A 20,474-nucleotide genomic window follows, 5' to 3' on the forward strand; every position below is an offset into this window, starting at 1 on the left:
ATTAAACCAAGTGACCAGGCTGAACCACAGGACAAGATTAAAGAGGGCCAAGAATAGGCAACATCACCACTCAAATGATCCAAGAGACTCCTGGTCTAAAAAGTGAGATGCTTGGTCAATTTTAAGGCAGCGTCTTAACAGGAAGAATTATGCAAGCAAAGTAAACTGGCTGAGTCCCAGGCAAGGGCTGCGTACTGCCAGAGGAATGGGCTGGACTCTTTCCAGCTCCGTAATCCTGGGAGCAGCGTTGGTGTGGAAAGAACCCTGACAGCAAGCTGTTACATAAGAACCCGGTCCTGCACTGCGGGGATGCGGTCCACCTGCTACTGGCATGCAAAGATCAAAGGAAGGAGACAGCACTGTGATGCCAGCCCACAGCTGGGACACGTGCTGCATCTGTGAGCATGCACCCAGGAACAGACACACAGACCCACCCGAATGGGGGACCAAATCTTCCATGTCCATGAGAATCCCAGGAGGGGCCCCAGGGTCACCACACTGGAACCCTCTGAAACTGCACACACATTTGCAAGCACAGGTATTGGGGGAGGTAACCGATACAGACTCTCCTAAGGGTGTGAAATGTTTGAAAAGTTGTCAATAAGCACACAGGCTGACCTCATTGATTCAACGACATTTTCTCACCCAGCACACAGACTGAACAGCTTGGTGCAGCTGCTTCCCAGGTATAAAACCACCTGCTTAGTAACAACGCCTTCTCGGCTGGGTGACACTGCACCGATGAGCCAGTTCACTGGAGAACTGCTGGGGTGGCAGGGAAGTCTGTCTCAACGCACTACGTCCCGAGCCCACAGCGTTCGTCTTGTGCATATCCTTCACGACAAAACACTGCTGCCGCACACCAGACACAGTGGCCTCTGGACAGGAAGCACCATCTTCAGTCAAGCAATGACCAACCAACATGCAAACTCTGGTTGTTCGGACATGAGTACTGGCAGATCATTTCTGAAAAATGAACGAAAGACGGCTGCAAGTTCAGCTAGAACACCTCAACAACTTGTTGTCATTGTGAAAATTCAAGCTTCCAAAGATAATTTTGGAAAACTCCAAGAGCAGACAGCTTCTGAAGAACTAAAAGTCTCCCTTGATGAGACAGGTGGTACTTCTGATGTAGTAAAATCAAGTGGATCCACACTGGGAGATGCACACAAGTCCAGGGCCCCCAATCGGCCCTCGGGTGCACACTGTGTGCTGACTTTGGTCACCTCCAGATGTGGACACACAGAGGTACACTCCCACACACAGGCGAGGGAGCCGCACCTGCCGCAAGAGGGGCCGAAGGGAAGCCCTGAGACTACCCCGCTGTTGCGAACGCTCACAACACAAACACCTGCTGGGTTTTGGTGTCATATCAATGAAAATCTCCAAAATTACATCAAAAAGCTATTTATTAAAAATACACTTCCATTTTCCCACTAGATTCTTTTTTTGTTTTTGAATACTTCAACCAAAATAACATATTTACAACAGACTGATGCAGAATCAGCTAGGAGAACCCTGCTGTCTTCTATTAAGCCACTCACTAAGGGGGTTTGTAAAATTTTAAGAAAATGCTCCTGTAATTGCTATTTGTTGTTGCTGTTTTTGAGACGGAGTCTCGCCCTGTTGCCCAGGCTGGAGTGCGGTGGCGCAATCTCAGCTCACTACAAGCTCCACGGCATTCTCCTGCCTCAGCCTCCCGAGTAGCTGGGACTACAGGCGCCCGCCACCATGCCCAGCTAATTTTTGTATTTTTAGTAAAGACGGGGTTTCACCACGTTGGTCAGGCTGGTCTCGAACTCCTGACCTCAGGTGATCCAGCTGCCTCGGTCTCCCAGAGTGCTGGTGGGATTATAGGCATGAGCCAGTGGACTTAACCAGATCACTAATTTTTTATCCTGGAAAATACAGGACTTTTTTTTTTTTTTTTAAAGAATGTACTACTTATATGCAATGGGTTTATTATTCCTATTTTTAATTGGAATTGGTATACAGACATTTTACAATCCTTCAGGTTTAACTTGGCAAATGTCAGACAGATACACCCACAGAGCCAGAGCTCTTTAGGCTCCTCCACATCCAAGGGCATTTCACAGTCCTGAGGATGAGGACCTGCGCAAGGGGAGCGCTGGAGACACAGCCATCAAGGCATCCACCTCCAGGACAGACACCAGCCAAGAACCCCCTCACGGCAACGCCTCTCACGAGTCCAACTCCACAGATTCCACCGTAAGTGCCGTCAACTGGATGTCCGCTTACAACATCTGAGTTTTCTCAAAGAAGCTGAAGCTTTCTGTGTCCTCAGAATGATTCTGGACCGCCAGCCGGTACCGCTCCCCGCCAGCCACACAGGGGATCCACGAGAAGCAGGCCTTCCCCGTGGCAGGCCTTGCTGCTCCTTTCTGTGCGGTCGCCCCCCATGGGGAAGGATGGAGCCCAGCAGAGTGGATCCCTGGCTGCAGGACAAAGGTGTGGACGGCAAGCAGCCCACCTGCCTCAGGCTGAGGCATAAACGTTCCCTTTTCACTCAGGAAGAATAAGACACAGTTCCCAGTTTCACAGAGAGTTTTTGTGGATGCTGACCCAGTACTGCTCTTGCAATGTCACAATGAAGAGGATCCAGAAGCCTCTCCTGTAAGCATCTTCTGATCAACAGGCAAGGGACTGGAGTGGAGCCCTCAGCAGCAGGCGGTGGCCAGGGACAAGCGGCCCGTGCCACGTCTCCCAGCTAGCTCAGCACCAGCACACGAGTCTTCGTCCTGGGCATGGGACTCCGCGTCCCTGGTCAGAGCAGCTGCCCCAGTAGCAACACAGGACCCGGAGGCACTGACTGCCTGTTGCTGAATCGGTGCGACTTTCACCCACCAAAAACAACCACAAAGCGTCACCAAGCACTATGTTAATAAAATTAAATTGTGTTTGGTAAGTTGTGTTTGGAGAATCTGGTAACACCGTGAAACAGCTGAAGATTACCTGTAATCTCAGCACTCTGGGAGCTGACATGAGGACTGCTTGAGCCCAGGAGTGAGACAGCAGCCTGGGCAACATAGGGAGACCCCATCTCTAAAACAAAAACAAACAAAAATTTTAACAAAACAAACAATAAAAAAACAAAATTAGCCAGGTATGTTGGCATGTGCCTGTAGTTTCAGATACTCAAGGGGCTGAGGCAGGAGGATGGCTTGAGTCCGGGAGATTGAGGCTACAGTGAGCTATATGACTGTGCCACTGCACTCTGGCCTGAGTGACAGAGACTGTGTGTCCAAAAAAAAAAAAAATCCCAATACACTGTTAGTGTCTCAAGCCCAGGTTAGAAATTACTAGTCTAGTCTCTAACAGAAAAATCAGGTGGGCTAAGCAAAGGTACTTTCTAGCCCAAGAGTGCCAATGCAGTGGCAAACACATGGTTCAGCTGGCTGTGCACCGCCACCCAGGACCCTGGGGCAGTCTCTGGACAAGGCCCCAAAGACCCCAAAGAGACTCCCAACATCCCTCTCTCCCCTCAGCATCATCAGTGCTTAAAAATTGTTAACAAACTCCTTGCTTTGTGAGATGCAGTTTCCAAGGCGTTTTCAGTGTTGACTCAACAGAAGCTGCATCATCCCTGAACACTGTTCTCCTGTCACAGCCCCGGTGGCTCTGAACACGGAGCAGGAGCATGATGACACAGCAAGAATCCAGGCAGGGACACCTCCTCATCACGGCAGGTCAGAGGCAGAACTGAGCTCAGGGGCCAGTGGCTGGCTTTGTTTACTGTTCATTTCTCCGTAAGAGAAGCCCAGAGAGACAACTACAAGTGACCTAAGACACCCTCATAGGTGAGTGGATCAACCACCCAGCGTCCATCCAGACAACAGAATATTACCAGGCCCTGAAAAGACACGAAAGGACCATAAATACATGCTGCTGAGAGAAAGCAGCCTGTCTCCAAGGACTACAGGTTGTAGGGCTCTGACCCTGTGACCTCCAGCAAAGGGCAGAACTGTGCAGACAGCACAAAGATCAGCGATGCCAGGGGCTTGGGGGAGGGACGTGTAGCAGGAACACGGGGGACCTGGGGCAGTGAAACTACTCTGTATGATACCACAACGGTGAGCCCACATCAGGATACATCCGTCCAACCATAGACTGCACAGCATCGGGTGGACCCCGAGGTCGTGTGGCCTGTGGGTGATGACGCTGTGTCCAGGGGGGTCGCGGCCGTAACAAACGGCCGCTCTCGTGGGGATGCTGAGCCAGGGGTGCAGGGGGACCCTCTGTAATTTATGCTCTATGTTGCTGTGAACCTAAAGCTAATACAAAAAATAAAGTCTACTTTTTAAAAGTGACCATCCTGTCAGAAAGACAAAATGTCCCAGAGCACAGGGAAGTCCAGTGCACCAGGACCAAGAAGCAGAGTAAGCCGAGTGACACAAGAGGGGGCAGCCTCTGCTTCCTAGGCTTCCCTGTGCTGGAGGCTGGTCATCTGACAGGAACCTCTGCCAAGCCACCTGGACCAGCTGCACATACCTTTGACGCCTGACGCCCTCCAACCTCTACAGACGCCCTCTCACAGGCTCCGCCCTCCTCAGGTTCACAAACACATCCCCCGTCCACCCCGGTGCTGCCTGGCATGGCACCTAAGACCAAGATGAAAAGGGAGGCACCGTATGCGGGTGGACAAATCCACAACACGCTGGCCCTCAAGTTTTCTCAGTAACATTATTATTATTATTTTTTGAGACAGAATCTGGCTCTGTCACCCAGGCTGGAGTGCGGTGGCGCAATCTCAGCTCACTGCAACCTCTGTCTCCCAGGTTCAGGTCATTCTCCTGCCTCAGCCTCCCGAGTAGCTGGGACTACAGGCGCCCGTCACCACGCCCGTCTAATTTTTTGTATTTTTTAGTAGAAACGGGGTTTCACCACGTTAGCCAGGATGGTCTCGATCTCCTGACCTCGTGATCCACCCGCCTCGGCCTCCCAAAGTGCCGAGATTACAGGCGTTAGCCACCGCGCCCGGCCTCTCAGTAACATTATACATTTCTCTCTTTCCCCCACGCCCTCCCCCTCCCCAGACCAAATCTTGCTCTGTCGCTCAGGCTGGAGTGCAATGGCTCGATCTTGACTCACTGCACCCTCCGCCTCCCGAGTTCAATCAATTCTCCTGCCTCAGCCTCCCAAGACGGCCGCCAGCACACCTGGCTAACATTTGTATTTTCAGTAGAGACGGGGGTTCAGCATGTTAGCCAGGCTGGTCTCGAACTCCTGACCTCATGATTTGCCCTCCTTGGCCTCCCAAAGTGCTGGGATTACAGCACGAGCCGCTGCGTCTGACATTAAACTTGTCTCTTGATTATGCAGCGACTAAATATGATGTTGGGATAATGGGAAATTAATGCCAAGCTTTAAAATGCAGAATATGAAATTTTATATACAGAGTAATCCTTTTTTTGTAAAAAGTATGTAATATATTCAACATTGTAGATTTAGATGTTTTATCTTGGGTGGTAGGATTACACGTGATTTTTACTTTCTTCTCTATACTTTATTTACTGGTGTTATGAGTTGAAACATGTCCCTCAAAAATGATATGTTGAAGTTCTAGCCCCCCAACAACACAGACGATAGCCTTCCTGGGAAACAGGGTCTTTGCCGATGATCAAGGTGAGATCACCAGGGTGGACCCTCACCCCACAGGACTAGTTTCCTTCTAGAAAGGGCGGGTGCGGACACCGGGATGTGCACGCAGGGAGAACGCTGTGTGAAGATGGAGGCAGAGATCGTGGCGATGCGCCCACAAGCCCAGGCACACCAGAGACTGCCCCCATTCCCCAGAACCTGGAGAGGGGCCTGGAGCAGATGCTCCCCACCCCCACCAACAGCACCCCAGAAGGAACCGGCCCTGCAGGCAGCTGGTCTCAGAGAACAAATCCTTGCTGCTGGAGCTGCTGGTCTGTGGGGATCTCTCGCGGCGGCCCCAGGAGACTCCACCGAGTTGTGCCCTCTGTCCACGGACCTCTTGAATGGAAACCTGATTTTCCCATAAGGCAACGAATCCGTGTGACTTTCAGAGAAAAGATGAGGACCTACAGTTCACTGCATCAAAGGACAGCCCTTCCAACAAAGGCAGGCGAAATGTGGAGCCAATTATATCTGGGTGCCTACACTTTACTTACACTAGTTCTTTCTAGAAAGAATGAGACTTGTCTCAGTGATATTAATGTACAGTTAACAGGAACTCCTAACCTTAGCAAGCCACAATAAGGTATCTGGGACTGAGCGCTTATTTAAATTAGCAGGTACATCAATTTAAATTTAGGCAGTGGCTCAGCCTGTACTGAACACATGAGGAAACCAGGGCGGGAAGATCGCTTGACTCCAAGAGTTCAAGAGCATCCTGGGAATGATAGGGAGACCCAGCCTCTAGAAAAACATTTAAAAATTGGCTGGGTATGGTGGTGCACGCCAGTGGAGTCCCAGCTACTCGGGAGGCTGAGGTGGGAGGATTGGTTAAGTCTGGGAGTTCAAGCCTTGAGTGAACTGTGAGGGGGAGCACTGCGGGGTCAGGTAAAGGGGGTGGCTGCGCGGGAGGAGGTGAGGAGATGGCTCTGTGAGGTTAGGAGAGGGGACGGGGAATCTGCCGGGTGAGACAGGGGGTCTCTGTGGGGTGAGGTGAGGTGGGAGCTCTGCGGAATGAGGTGGGGGGGGGGCAGCACCGCGGGATGAGATGGGCGAGGTGGGGCCTGCAGACCCTCCAGGCTCTCCCCGGGGAAGGAGCCCAATTAGGGCCAGCACTGCGCTGCTCCCGACAAAGCAGGGCACCCTAGCCCTTCAGTGGAGACCTCCTTTCCGCCTGGGCTCCAGCTCTAGAGGACGGCCAGTCCCCTCAGCCCCACCATCGAACACCAGGCTCCATGTAGGCACTGCCCCAGGAGGTGCCCAACACCACCAACGTCGCTCAGCTGCGTGGTGGCAGGTGACCTGGAATGCTGCTGCCATCACTGCGCACGGACACGTCATCAACCACTCAGCGTGGCGTGCCCTCGTGCTTTCAGGTAAAACACCACGGAGAGACTTCCTGTCGGCAGGTGGACCCCGCACTCTCTAGGGCCTCATCCCCTCCCTCTCTTCTGCTTGACAGGCACAGACAGGAAGCATCTGATGAGCACTAACTGACACCAGCCACGCCGATGCTGTGAGCAATCCTGTGCGGCCTGCTCCCCTCCTGACCGGCCCCTCCTGACCGGCCCCTCCTGACCGGCACCAGCACCACGTGGAAGATCATGGAGAAGCTCATCCGTCCGGATCTCGTCTGAGGACAGGGAGCAGCAGAGCACACGCAGGTGAGGACAGAGCAGGGAACCCAAGTCCCGAGGAAGCTGATGGTAAGCGAGGCCCCATCCTCTGGGAGTGCACCCCTGGGAAGCCCACAGATAAAGCAACTGGACACATGCTCAACTACGACAGGGCAACAGCAGCGGCTTAAAAAAAAAAAAAGGACACCCCCAAACAGACAGAGACTGGAGCCCTGCTGGCTCCCGGAGAAGGGGTTTCAAAACGCTTCTTGAGGTGAGCACGACAGCACGTGCCTTTAATCACAGCTACTCAAGAGGCTGAGGCAGGAAGACGACTTGAGCCCAAAAGTTGGAGGCCAATCTGGGCAACGGAGCAAGCTCACCTCTAAAAAAATAAAAATAAAAAAATTAGGCAGGTGTGGGGACATGCGTCCGGAGTCCCAGCTACGTGGAAGGCTGAGGAAGGGGCATCGTTTCAGCCCAAGAGTTGAGGCTGCAGTGAGCCATGACTGCACTCCAGCCTGGTCAACAGAGCAAGACTTGTCTCAAAAAAGCAAAACAAAAACACATCTTTATGTTATAGGGCACAAAAAGTAGCAAGATTATAAAACTAAAATAGGGTGAAAGAATGCAAGAGACTCAGAACATGGCAAACTTCCATGTTCCACAACTCCAAACCACAAGCAGCTCTCCGAGCCAACGCCGCACCGCGTGAGCTGCCAACGCCGCACCGCGTGAGCTGCTAGCCAGGCACATGTTGGTGAAGAACCAGGAGTCCTCTCAGCACCAACAGACAGTCATGGGCACAGCCCACAGGTGGCTCGACCCGCCAGCCTCAGGCAGCATGGGGCTGAGAGGGGAAGCCCAGTTTGGGCTACTGTGGAGCCCCATTCTAGTCTCTTACCCACCCTCACCAAGGCACTACATCACCAGCAAAGACTCTGAGAACACCAACATCTGTGTAACTAAGGAAAATGGAAGTGCAGGAAGGAACACATTTTTGGAATCAGAAGGCATGAAAAAAATGGCCTTCACTGAAAACACTGAAAAGGCACAACCCTATTATGCCTCCTGCTAGTAAAAAATGTCCTCTGCTTTTAAAGGATTAATACCACAAAACACTATCTTGTTATTCTAGTGTCCTCCAGAAAATGAGCCATCAGTTGGAAGGGTATGGGGTAAAGGGAAGAGAAGGAAAAGCTGCCTCTGAAAACACTGCTGACTGGCAAAGTTACCAGCACTCTATCAGGCTAACGCCTGGGTCACGAGAAGACAGACGCGGTCACAACTATGGATCCTGAGGGCGAGAAACTCTGGACGTTCAACCTTCCTACGAGTGCACAGAGGTGAAGCCTGGAGAACAGGGAGGGACAGGCACAGGTGACCATGTGCTCTGGCGACCACGTGCTCAGCCATGCCGACCTCGAGAAGACATTCTGGCGACCACGTGCTCAGCCACGCCTGCCTCGAGAAGACATTCTGGCGACCACGTGCTCAGCCACGCCGACCTCGAGAAGACATTCTGGCGACCACGTGCTCAGCCACGCCGACCTCCAGAAGACATTCTGGCGACGACGTGCTCAGCCACGCCGACCTCGAGAAGACATTCTGGCGACCACGTGCTCAGCCACGCCTGCCTCGAGAAGACATTCTGGCGACCACGTGCTCAGCCACGCCTGCCTCGAGAAGACATTCTGGCGACCACGTGCTCAGCCACGCCTGCCTCGAGAAGACATTCTGGCGACCACGTGCTCAGCCACGCCTGCCTCGAGAAGACATTCTGGCGACCACGTGCTCAGCCACGCCTGCCTCGAGAAGACACCTGAGGACGAAGGCATCATGGATCCAAACGCCACTTGGAGGCTGAATGTACCACACAATAAAAGAATCACCGTAAATCACACTGTTGACTTGCGGTTGGCGATCCTTCCTTTACAGTACAGTGAACCCGTGGACAAACATCATGTCCACGGACCACCATAAATGTAGTGTGTAGTTTTAAACAAAACTGAAATCAGACTTCCAAAAAGAAACATCTCACAACTTCTCCTCTCCCATTCCGCCAGGGCCATGGCCCACACCACAGCCCGACACCCTGTCACGCTCTCTCACAGGACAATGGCCCGCACCAGTGAAGCTGGTGTCACGGTGGGGTCAAGGCTGCAGTGAGTGGAGATCACGCCACTGCACTCCAGCCTGGGCGACAGAGCAAGACTGTGTCTCAAAATAAACAAATAAATAAATAATCTTATGGAAGGAGGTACCACGTATGCGGTCTGTTGTGGAACAAAACGCCGTTACGTGGGGCACGACTGTATTCTGTAGGGCATATTTGCAAAACAGCTCCTCCAGTCATACAGGCTTGTTTTCGAGACAAGTTCTGGCTCTGTCACACAGGCAGGAGTGCAGTGGTACGATCTTCGCTCACTGTAGCCTCGACCTCCTGGGCTCAGGCGATCCTCCCACCTCAGCTTCCCCAATTAGCTGTGACTACAGGCACGTGCCACCACACCTGGTTCATTTATTTTTTTTGGTAGAGACAGGGTTCTCACTATGTTGTCCAGGCTGGTCTCGAACTCCTGGGTTGCAGCAATCCTCTCGCCTCAGACTCACAAAGTGCTGGGATTATAGGCCTGAGCCACCGTGCCACCTTCACAGGTAACTTTCCTATCGGCCTTCCTGACTGCTGCAGGTAAGGCATGTTCTCACAGGGACAATTCACAAAATGCACCAAAGTGTCCTCAAGGCCTGTCCATGAAGCTCTTCCTTCCAGCCAGACCCTGGTGCTCGGGGCTCAAATCCCTCACATCTTCCCCCAGCACTCCTCACAAAGGACGCACTGCAGTCAATCCCAACTCACCTCCAGCAAAGCTCCAGCATGAACAATCCCAGCACTTTGGGAGGCCAACGGGGGCAGATCACCTGAGGTCAGGAGTTCGAGAACAGTCTGGCCAACATGGTATTTCCAGCAAAGCTCCAGCAAGAACAATCCCAGCACTTTGGGAGGTCAAAGCGGGCAATCACCTGACGTCAGGAGTTCAAGAACAGTCTGGCCAACACAGTAAAGCCCCGTCCCTACTAAAAATATAAAAACTTACTGGGCATGGTGGCACGTGCCTGCAATCTTGGCTACTCGGGAGGCTGAGGCAGGAGAATTGCTTGAACCCCGAAGGCAGAGGTTGCAGTGAGCCAAGATCACGTAACTGCACTCCAGCCTGGGCGACAGAGTGAGACTCCGTCTCAAAAAAAACAAACAAACAAAAAAAAAAACACACAACTTCAGCCAGAAAAATCACCAAAGTCCTAAGTCTGGTTATGCCCTTTGTTTTCTACTTCTTAATAATAAAAATACAGCAAGGGGTTTGGTACTGTGAGCAAGGGATTCTCAGAGAGCTGGCGCCCACACATGCTGGTCTCCAGGACAGACATGTCTCAGGCCAACAACACTGACAGAAACACAGACCCTCACTGCCAGGTCACAAAGGGCATGGGAAACCCACAGCACGGCCTCGGCCACGCTCCTGAGGGCGACAAAACACCAGCCAGCGCGCTCTGAGAGCTGCAGTCAGTCCTAGAGGAGAAGCAGCAGCTGCTGAGGAGGACACATGGGCAAAGGAGCCACCATGCACCGTGACAAGACATGTTCGCTGGCCATGCCTGGTGTCAGCATGCAGACAGGCTGCAGCGAGGAAGACAGATGTGCTCTCCCAGTGCTTATGGTCTGGGTGGGGACAGAAAAGAGACAAGGAAAGCACAGGGCAGCAGATCAGACACAGGGTTTTAGTTAACGAGGACTCCGATGCCAGTGTCTGCCTGGAGGAAGGAAGGAGGACAGACTTCTGAAGAAGATGGACTTCAGTGCCTCCCTCGCGCTGGTAAGTGATCCCACCACGCATGACCCACAGCACAGGACAAAGCCTTGTGTCCAGGACAGGGTCCCCTCCCGGAGGCAGCAGAAAGGACAGCTGTGGAATACGGAAGAGGAAAAGGAAAAGGGAACAGGAGACAAATCAGCAACATTAAGAACATCAGGCCGGGCCCGGTGGCTCACGCCCATAACCCCAGCACTCTGGGAGGCCAAGGGAGGGGGGCGCAGATCACCTGAGGTCAGGAGTTCGAGACCAGCCTGGCCAACATGGTGAAACCCTGTCTCTACTAAAAACACAAAAAATTAGCCGGGCATGGTGGCAGACGCCTATAATCCCACGGACTCGGAAGGCTGAGGCTGGAGAATCCCTTGAACCCAGGAGGTGGACGATGCAGTGAACTGAAATGTACCACTGCACTCCAGCCTGGGCAACAAGAGTGAAACTCCATCTCAAAAAGAAAAAGAAAAGAACACGCAGACAGAAAAGAACGACCTAAGAAGGCACACAAGGAACATCAGCATCTTAAGGAAACGACTGAAGAGGACTGACAGAAAAAGACTCGTATTTTCATATAAGGAACATGGGGGAAAAAAGAAAAAAAATTAAAAGGCAAAGACTAATAGATGATATGGCCAGAGCTTTAAAGAAAGAGACAATGAGATAAAACCTGGAAGGCTCAGTGACACCGAGCTGCCTTCCCAGGCCCTTCCCAGCGTTTCCTGCCAGCAGGGCCCCTGCCCCGAGCCAAAAAGGAACCACGTCCACCTCATCAGGACTGTTGCACGACAGCCGCACACACCTAAGAAACTAACTCCTTCTGGGCCGGGCAAAGTGGCTCACACCTGCAATCCAAGCACTTTGGGAGGCCAAGGCAGGCGGATTGCTTGAGTCCAAGAGTTCAAGACCAGCCTGAGTCTTGTCTTGAACTCAAGACTGGCGATACGCTGTCTCTATCAAACAGATACACACACACACACACACACCCACACACACAGAATTAACCAGGCGTGGTGGTGTGCTCCTGTAATCCCAGCTACTTGAAAGGCTGAGAGGCTGAAGCAGGAGGATGGCTTGAGCCCAGGAGGTAGAGGCTGCAATGAGCTGTGATCGTGCCACTGCACTCCCACCTGGGTGAAGAGTCAGATCCTGTCTCCCAAAAAAAAAAAAGAAGAAGAAGAAAAATTAACTCCTTTGTCCACATAGTAAAATTCAGTCTTCCATTAACTTCAAAAAGCCAAACTGATTAATTTTTAAGTAAAGAACAAACACACCTATAGCGAAGTGTGGAAAATCACTACGGTCACTCCCCAGCCACAGCTACCATGCAGTGGCACTGCCCCTGCCCTCAAGTTGGTCCCAGACTCAAACAGGAAGCCACTGCACATGTGTGACCACTGGCCAGGGAAAGAGAGGCCAAGACAGCCCGAAGGACTTGCGCATGGCCCCAGAAGGCTACACTGTTTGGCAAGCACTGGATGCACGTAGATACTTGGCCAACAAACTCCAAGAGGGCTCACACCAGCGCTGTTCCCTCCGACGCCTAGTTCTCCACTCTAGAGAAGTGGTAGCCTTGAGCTACCACAGACATGGTGACCAGGACAAAGAGGCATGAAGCTGGCAAAACCACCAGGTTTGATGCACAGAAAGGCCAGCAGCAGCACCCAGTTGCCTGGGCAGAGGAGGAAGAGGATGACAGGTACACAGGCCGTTAGAAATGGCCTCACCTTGACCCCAAGCACGGTGGCAAATGGGGCCCAGATTCCCTCACCCTGCTCGGGCACGCCGCAGGCCCGCTACATCTGGAAGGAGCGTAACAGCCGGTGCCCAGGCTGATGAGCGTGCGCACTGCCCCACATACAGTCAGACCCTCGGTATGAGCATTAAAGACGCCCCAGCCGTGCCCACGGCTACAGTAGCCCCTCCTCGCACCCCCCGCCACCCTCCCTAGAGTCCAGCACCAATACATTCGCCTCTGGCCTCAGCATGGTGGAGCAGGACCCCTGCACTCACTCACTCACTTCACTGATCAGCCGTGGAATCCTGAATTCAAACCCTACTTCCTAAACATCTTTTGAGACCTAGATGCCGCTTGTAATAAAAATAAGGAAAATGCAATTTTCTGGGATTCTGTAGGAAAAGAAGAGGACATAAGTGAAGGTATCTAGCACAGCACGTGCCTCCCACAGACCTTAGGAGTTACCGGGAAATACAAGTGAACAGGCCGCTGTGGAGTGCAATTTCTAAAAGCAGGACGAATACAGGGAAGGCGGCCCCAACCCTGCCTCTGGGAGCAAAACCGAAAGAGCACAGCCACAGCACAGCATTCAGAACAGCCACCTGCACAAAGGCCAGAGCAGCCAAGGGAAGCTGGGGGCCCAGGCCAGCAAGCCCCTTCAAGAGCAGAAAACAGATTTTTTAGGTGAAGCCGACCACTTGAGGAAATGAGACGAGCTCACACCCTGAAGACAGCTTCCCGCAGCAATTCCGCCCGTCTCCACAGGACTCAGTCCAAGTCCTGGTGTTAGAATAAATCACGAGGGCTACAACAAAGCTCAAACACCCCAGGCTCCAGCACCCCCAGCCACCAACACAACTCTATTCAAGATCCACCTATCAACAGGGGTGGGGTGAGAAGGCGTTCCCCTTCTTTAGTCCACTCTTTCTCCGTGGGTTGCAGCCAGGGTTCCCCGTGGGTCGTCTTGTGCACGTCACGGCCCTGCCCACAGCATAAAAACATACAGGGGTGAGGGAGATAAGACAGCCAGCTTCTCAGAAGAGCAGGAAAGGCTGGGCGCCATGGCTCATGCCTGCAATCACACAGCTTTGGGAGGCACTGGAGGGAGGACTGCTTAAGGCCAGGAGTTCTAGGCCAGTGTGAGCAACACAGCAAGATCCCGTCTGTACCAGAAGACACACACACACACACACACACACACACACACACACACACACACACGAATACTGGTGGTTGTGTTACTAAAAGTTTCCATTATAACACTGAAGTTTAGAATACAGTACTACTAGGCCAAAATATCCTGGCATTTTATAGAATTTCTTTAACAAAATCTGATCACATCTAAACTGGCATCTTTCAGCTCACTTCTTAATTTCAATCTAAATTTAAAACACGGTTTGCTGTAGCTACAGGGCAGAATTTAACACGGAACAGATACCTCACAGATGCCAACCCAGTGGGTACAGCCCTTTGAGCGTCACCTAAAGCCTCATAAAATCATCGCCAAGCCCATCCCCAAAAGCTGTAGTTAGTAAGCCACCAGGATTCGATATTTAGAAACTTTGTTCCCACTAACAAAAAACAAGCAATAATAAATTTTAAACAAAGGCTGACTGTACCCAGGAAATGCAGAGAATAAACAGAAAAAGACTCCGACACCGGTGGTGGGAGTGACAGACCAGACTAAGACACCCTTCAGAGCTGAAGCCGTCAGGAACCCCGCAGAGCCACAGAGGGAAACACCTGCCCCGGGCTACAAAGGCTACCCTCTGCCCTCTGCTTACTGCTCTGGTTCTGCCCTCCAGACACATGCAGGTCCCTAAAGCAGCTGCCATCCTGCTGATGTGCTGACACCATCAGATATGAACGAGAATCCCAGTTTTATTTTTCCTAATAAACAAATCATCCATTTAGCAGCAAAATGTCAACAAACACCAAAAGCTATAAAAGTATCCTTGGATTTACAAAGAACCCTCGCTTCTCATTTCCCTCTTTCCCATGCCCAGGCAGAGAGCCCTCTGAGAACACGGGAAGCTTCACGGAAGGGGGTGGGGAGTGGCCAACCATGGCCAGGGCGAGACGGAAACCACATGTGTGTGAGCACGTGTTCTACACAGAGCCTTATGTACTGGGCCACAGAGTAAGCAGAATCGGGCAGCTCCTGCTGCCAAAGTCAACACGTTCAGGCTGCCCGGCCTCCACCCGCACTTGCATGAAAGCTGCCTGCAGACAGAGGGGCGGCCAGGGCAGGAGGCAGGACCCTGAAGCCACCTGCAGAGAGCGGGGCGGCCAGGGCAGGAGGCAGGACCTTCCGCAGCAGCACAGGGGCTTGGGTCCCACGCTGGCTGTCCATACCCAGGGCCACGCCTCCACAACAGTGCCCTCCACCACGTCCCTTCTCGTGCGTGCTGGTGCCACCACGGAGGCCCAGGGACCTTTTGCTCTACTTCTTTTTCCAACTTGCAGCCCCGTGCCAGCAGTCAGCTCTGCCTTCAAAATCCCTGCACACAAGCGGCGGGAAATCTCACTGCACCTGAAGAGGAGCAGGCTGCCCTGGCTGGGCCAGGCACTACACATCTTGCTGTTGAGAGGGTCTACATTTCTTCCTTTTTTCTTTTTCTTCTAATCCTCCTGTTACCTAGAGCTGGAGTGCAGTGGTGTGATCATAGCTCACTACAACCTCTGCCTCCCGAGCTCAAGCGATCCTCCCACCTCAGCCTCCTGAGTAGCTAGGACGACAGGCGTGCACACCATGCCTGGCTAATTTTTGTATTTTTTGGAGAGACAGGGTCTTGCCATGTTGCCCAGGCTGGTCTTGAACTCCCGATCTCAGGTGCTCCTCCCACCTCAGCCTCCCAGAGTGCTGGGATTACAGACACAGTCTCATGGTGCCCAGCCAGTTTACACTTGGAACCCACCACTATCCCCTTGTTGACAGTAAGCATATCCCAAATCATTTTTCCCAATGGACAACACAAATAAATAATTAAGATCCTTATTCTGGAGTGGGGAAAAAGAGACTAGAATTCTCAGCAGAACTTGAGGAATCCAATGGCCAGTAACGAAGATGCCTCCCAGAGTCTCCTTGTCGGGTCCCATGCCTCCCCCTCAGCCAGGCACTGGGGGGCTCAGGCCACACTGGACCCTCCATCTCCTTCCTCCTACCTTCATCTTCTTCCCACCAAAATCTAAGCAGTTGTAAATGGGCCTTCTGGTGACAATGACATGTGTGAAGACACGCAGAGTCCGTACTCCATTTGCTACAGGAACCCAGTTACATTCGGGAAGAAACAAGCGGGACAGGAAAAAGGTACGTTGGTGGTTTTGCATCCATAAAGTTCACTTCAATTTAAACAGAACTTACTGAGTACTCTTATGCTAGATACAAGCAAAATGTTTTTCACCCTCAGATATAAAAACATAGAGGAAAAAACTCCCTTAAGCCAGCTGTAAAAATTGATGGTATTAAAAAATAAAACACTGGCCCCATGAGAATCACCATAGTTAACAAAGAAATAAAATAACCGCAATATTATAACCAACAAACGAAAAGCCATTCTCAATTCCCCAGCAGGACCTCTCCACGCCTCCCAGGTCAGCAGAGGTCAGAGGACAGCAGAGGTCACAGGTCAGCAGAGGTCCCAGCACCCAGAGACACATTCCAGCTAAAAGCACACACGTGGGAAAACAGCGTGCTGACAGCCAGAGCTCCCAACACCCTCTGCATGATGACAGGGGTGGGGGAAGCTCCAACGTTCCAAACCCTCCCCCGGGCCCTGGGACTCTCCGTCCATTAACCAGAGCCTGGCGGGGAGGGAGCGGGGGGGGGGAAGGGGGAGGGAGTGGGGGGAGCACTCAGCCACAAGTGCCCATTTTCACATGAACAAGTCTAACTTAAATGACACTGCATCTTCTGTAAGTTATTGCAGTTTAAAGAAGCCTAGCCACAGATAATTCCTCAGAACTCTAAAATAAAGACTCATTCTACTAAACAATGCAGTTATTTATCTTGGCATAATTATCACGCATATGTCTTTGATAATAATGGAAGTATGGTGTTATCTGTTTCTAAATCCTAGCAAAACCTGAATTGAAAATGGAAATGAACTCACATCCGCACCTACACATCTCTCACAGGTCTGCAAGTCAAGTCCTCTGGCCGTCCGCAGCCCCAAGAACGCCTGGAGCATTCCGCGGCAGGAACAACCCCGAGAGCGCACCAGGAATGGCATCTCACAGCCAACGAGCACCCCAGGGGGTGAGGGTGCCAGGGAGACTCTGCACCCCCACCATGCCCTAGGGTGCAGAGGGGCCTGCTCAGGAAGAGCCTCTCTCTGCTTTCAAGGCCAGATCGGGGGAAGGCAGGAGGGCGACACCAAAGACAGCAGCCCTGCCCCTCCCCACCTCCAACCCGGCCACCCAGACAGGGACCCCAGCACACCAAGAGCAAGCAGAGGGGGCTCGGCTCTGGCTGAGCAGACTTCCAGCCCAGCCACCACCATGGACCTGCACACCCTCAAGGACACGGGCCGTAGACACAGCTGCTCAGACTGCGCACTTGGGGACACTGAGGCACACGATCGTACCTGCCTTACAAGTTCAACATTTCAGCAAGACAGAACTTGATTACTTTTCTATCTTAAATAGATATGTCAATTAAAAATGTAAAACATTAAGTTCAAGCCTCCTTTCATATGAACAACACTGCCTCTGCTATCATTAACAAACCACTTTCAAACCCCCAACGTTTTGGAAACGTAATTCGAAAGTCCCATTTCACCGCAACCATAAATGGAGCATCCACATGTTGTTAGGGTCAGCAGCCTGCTGTCGCTCGAGGCCACACTCACTGGACACCGCATGCTGGGGTCATCGGGGGCCACGCAGCCTCACCGCCTGAGAGGACTAACCATTCTGTTTTGCCAAGAAAGATGTCAGCTTCAATGACTTTTATACTGGAGAAACAATTTACAAACTCAAATGTTTTAAAGCCTCTATTTTCAGGTAGTTTTATTTCTGTAAAGTGTTATTTAATCTCTAAGGAAGTCTTTACAGTAGGTATGACCGTGACCACTGTCCTGGGTAGGAGACTGAGGCTTGGAGAGTGGAAGGGAGGGGCCAGGGCCACAGAGCCAGCACCAGTCAGACCAGCACACACAGGCTGTCCGGGACCCTGTGTCACTGCGGCCACATCTGGCCCCATCTCAGGGCAGGACCAGCCCAGAATCCATCCAAGCTGGGCCCCTAAGTCATGCCCAGACAGGAGAAAAGAGCACAGCACCATATACTGAAGAAGCGACTGTGGATCTCATCTAAACTGCTCACATTCCACCTCAAGTAATCAACGTGAAATACAAGAATGACACAAACACCAATGAAAAATGTTAGAGAACCTGGAAAATTCTTCTTCTTTCTTTATTTGAGACACAGTCTCACCCTGTGGCCCAGGCTGGAGTGCAGTGGTGCGATCATAGCTCACTGCAGCCTCAACCTCCTGGGCTCTAGTGATCCTTCCTCCCCGCTCAGCCTCTCCAAGTAGCTGGGACCACAGGCACATGCCACCATGCCTGGCTAATTTTTGTATTTTTTGTAGAGACGGGGGGTCTCGTCATGTTACTCAGGCTGGTCTTGCACTCCTGAGCTCAAGTGATCTACCCACCCCATCCTCCCAAAGTGCTGGGATTACAGGCGGGAGCCACTGCACCTGGCCAGCTATTCTCTTTTTTAAACCCTGCATTTTAATGCCAGATAAAACAATGGCAAACAGGCATTCAAGACCAGTCTGGCCAACAGTGAAACCCTATCTCTACTAAAAATACAGAAATTAGCTGGTCATGGTGGCAAGCACCTGTAATCCCAGCTACTCAGGAGGCTGAGGCAAGAGAATCTCTTGAATCTGGAAGGTGGAGTTGCAGTGAGCCGAGATGGCACCACTACACTCCAGGCCCTGGGCAACAGACCTAGACTCCGTCTCAAGAAAAAAAACAAAAAAACAAAAAAAACCAAAAAAAAAAACAATGGAGAACAAGTCTCAGCGTGGTCCTCAGGAGGTCCTCCCATGCCCATGTGGGTCACGGCGCCAATGGTCACACTGCGCCCAACCTCTGCTCAGGAGGGCCTCTCTGTAGCAACACTGCAATCTCCCTGGTGGCCAAAACAGACCTCATGCTAAGGGCCTTCATCTTATTCAATCTAATTACCACAGACAAAAAAAGACAAAATTCAATACTGAGTATTTATAGTTCACAAAAGTGACAAATGGCATGAAACACCTTAGATTATTACTGTGGCATGGTCAAAAATGCCAACATTTCCTACGTCACCAAACCTAAGCAGCAGTACATCTATTCTTCTCAATCCACTACAGTGCCACACATTTAGGCCAATTCCAGGTCCTGTCAGCAGAGTTGCTGACAGCTTGTTCCTCTTTAATCAGAGAAGCATGTATTCTGAATCCATCGATAATTTTTTTTTCCCCCCAGAGACAGAGTCTTGCTCTGTCGCCCAGGCTGGAGTGCAGTGCTGTGATCTTGGCTCAATGAAACCTCCACCTCCCAGTTCAAGCAATGCTCCTGCCTCAGCTACCCAACTAGCTGGGATTACAGGCATTCACCACCACATCCGGCTAATATCTACATTTTTAACAGAAATGGGGTTTCACCATATTGGCCAGGCTGGTCTTGAACTCTTGGCCTCAAGTGATTCACCCACCTTCACATCTCAAAGAGCTGGGATTACAGGCGTGAGCCACTGTGCCTGGCCACTAATTGTTTATTAATAATTTTATTTTTCACACTAGTAAGCAGCATTTTGGCCAGGTGTGGTGGCTCATACCTGTAATCCCAGCACTTTGGGAGACTAAGGCAGGAAGACTGCTTGAGGGCAGGGGTTCAAGACAGGCCTGGACAACATAACGAGACTCTGTCTCTACAAAAAAAAAAAAAAAATTAAAAAAAGAAAGAAAATGCAGCATTTTGCTTTTCCTTGTCATCCATTAAGGTCAGCAGTATCCTTTTCATGAGGAAGCACAGCTCAGACCCTGGGGTGTGGGGTGCTCCCTCATCGCTGCCCCCCTTTTCCTGTGTACTTGGCCCCTCCATGGCACCCCTTTGATCACAGCCGGGCTCAGTCCACCTCCAGATCTTCAAAAACATCTCACTGGACCCACAAACACGCCCACTACCCAGGCTGGCTTCCTTCTAACTGCGAACCATCCCGCAGATTAAGAGAAGACAATTCTAGATCTATTTTCAGGGATATCTCAGATGATTCCCTTTCCTTCAAACCTCACCTCCATTTCCAAGGAGAGAATTCAGTCACATGAAAGAAAGCAGTCAGGTGTATCTTCAAGTGGCCTGACTCTAGGTGACGGAGATAAAGGACGGATACACCGAACTGCGAAGCTCTCGAAACAAGCTGCAGGAAAGGTTCTTTCATGTCTGCTAGGAGTGACAACACAGAACAGATCATGTATTTTTGGACTGTTCACTTTAAAACCCTGACTCACACCTGGTCAAAATATGAAAATTTAAATTAGCCAAGTTTTCTCTTCAACTGCTGACAATCCACGTATCAGAGGAAATAGCCTGCCAGGCA

At 51.5% G+C, this 20,474-nt stretch overlaps 1 protein-coding gene across 19 annotated transcripts in view; it reads right to left on the reverse strand.

Annotated features, from left to right (window-relative positions):
• ANKRD11 (ankyrin repeat domain containing 11) overlaps nucleotides 1-20,474 on the reverse strand; it is a 232,400-nt gene that overhangs the window by 134,835 nt on the left and 77,091 nt on the right. The window lies entirely within an intron of this gene.

This window comes from Macaca fascicularis, chromosome 20 (genome assembly GCF_037993035.2).
Source record: "Macaca fascicularis isolate 582-1 chromosome 20, T2T-MFA8v1.1".
Lineage (NCBI taxonomy): Eukaryota > Metazoa > Chordata > Mammalia > Primates > Cercopithecidae > Macaca > Macaca fascicularis.